Here is a 1,751-nt window from a genome sequence, read left to right on the forward strand (position 1 = left end):
AATAAAATAAAATAAAATAAAATAAAATAAAATAAAAAAACAACAAGAACAAACCTCTGTTCCCTCCTCCCTCCCCCTGCTCGACACCCTACCCACTCCTGCTTACTGGCCCTGGCATTCCCCTACACTGGGACATAGAACCTTCACAGGGCCAAGGGCTTTTCCTCCCGTTGATAACCAACTTGGCCATCCTCTGCTATACATATGCTGCTAGAGCCATCAGTCCCACCATGTGTACTCTTTGGTTGATGGTTTAGTCCCTGGGAGCTCTGAGGGTACTAGTTAGTTCATATTGTTGTTGTTCCTAAGGGGTTGCAAACCCTTCAGCTCCTTGGGTCCTGAATCTCCTTCATTGTGGACCCTGTACTCAGTTCAATGGATGGCTATGAGACTGCTCCACCTGGGAATCCTTTCCATATTCAATCATCTGTGGTTTTTTAAGCAGAGTCTCTCAGGGGCCCAGAGCTCACCACACAGGCTAGACTGGCTGGCCATCTAGCTCACTTGTCAGTACTTCTCCAGTACTGAGACTACATGCTGGGGCTTCACTCGTTTTTTTAACATGGGCACTGGGAAGTGAACTCGGGTCCTCAGGTTTGCAAGACAAGCACTCTACAGGCTGAGTTATTTCTCCAGCATCTGACTTTTCCTTTCTTACTCTGGATATGTCAAAATTATAGGTGTTTACCTTTGGTGTTGCTTTTGTCCACAGATGCTGCAGTGTTACAGAAGTGCACACAGAGTTTGGGGGAGGGAGGGAAAGAGGGAGGGAGGGAAGGAGGGATAAGGACAGGGACATCCTGGTCATTCCAAACATCTCCTGGATGGATATTGGGTGAAGTTCTCATCACTCTTCTGGGGGCGGGGGGGTGGCATTGTATTGATCTGTGTTTACTAGTGCCTCCCTCGGGAAACCAGACAGTATATTTAAGAAAGCAGTTACTTGTGTTGCCAAGGATGCACAAATGCAAAGCAGTGAAGTTGACCCAAAAAAGTCATTTTGAACTGGCAGCTGCTTACAACACCTCTGAACCAAGACACTTGTTTTGGGATTCATGGTATAAACTGCTATACTGAGATTCAGGTTACTATTCATTGCTGTGTGGTCCATAATACGCATACAGTACTCTCACAGGAGCTCTGGGTTGCTTGATGTGTGGCTCTTAAGATAGGTATTAGGATCTAGTTTTGTTCACGGTTGGATTCTTGGTGTCTGGCACAGAGAGGGCTCTTGCCTGACTTTATGAAGGACTCGGACCCCTGAACTATTGAGTGCCCTCCTCCAGCCCTACCATCATTCTAAAGGCCCTGGCCTTGTCAATTTCTTCGTTATCTCCACCACTAACAATTTATTTTGCTCATTTATTTATTCATTATTTGTTTTTACATTCGTTCCACACTCATCACCCAGGATCCATGAGTTTCACTCCCGTGGTCTCATCTATCCCACCTCCTCTCCTCACCCCGCCCCAGACATGCCCCCTTCTGTCCCACCCCCCTCTCAGGCCAATCGCAACCAACAGGCCGGGCGGGACCGGGGCCGAGGCGGGGCTTCGATCTCAGTACCCCAGGCGGCGCCCCTGGCTCCGGAAACGCGCTGCGGGGCTTAAGGGCTCTGCTAGGCACAGGCGGCTCCGTGGCGCTTCCTGCCACGCCGGGCCTTCTTACACCGCGCCCACTCTTCTTCTGCAAGGGCCCAGAGTCTGGCGCCGTGGGCCGGGTGAGCGTACGGACTACTGGAGGGATGTGCA

General features: G+C 50.0%; 1 protein-coding gene across 2 annotated transcripts in view; it reads left to right on the forward strand.

The window, feature by feature from the left end:
• Positions 1-1,554: 1,554 nt before the first annotated feature.
• Znf275 (zinc finger protein 275) overlaps positions 1,555-1,751 on the forward strand; it is a 14,643-nt gene continuing 14,446 nt past the window's right edge. For both annotated transcript variants that reach the window (XM_031363920.1, XM_031363938.1), the window contains exon 1: positions 1,555-1,720. The gene's annotated coding sequence lies outside the window, so the exon portion shown is untranslated. The remainder of the gene's footprint in view (positions 1,721-1,751) is intronic.

This window comes from Mastomys coucha, chromosome X (assembly GCF_008632895.1).
Source record: "Mastomys coucha isolate ucsf_1 chromosome X, UCSF_Mcou_1, whole genome shotgun sequence".
NCBI classification, from domain to species: Eukaryota; Metazoa; Chordata; class Mammalia; order Rodentia; family Muridae; genus Mastomys; species Mastomys coucha.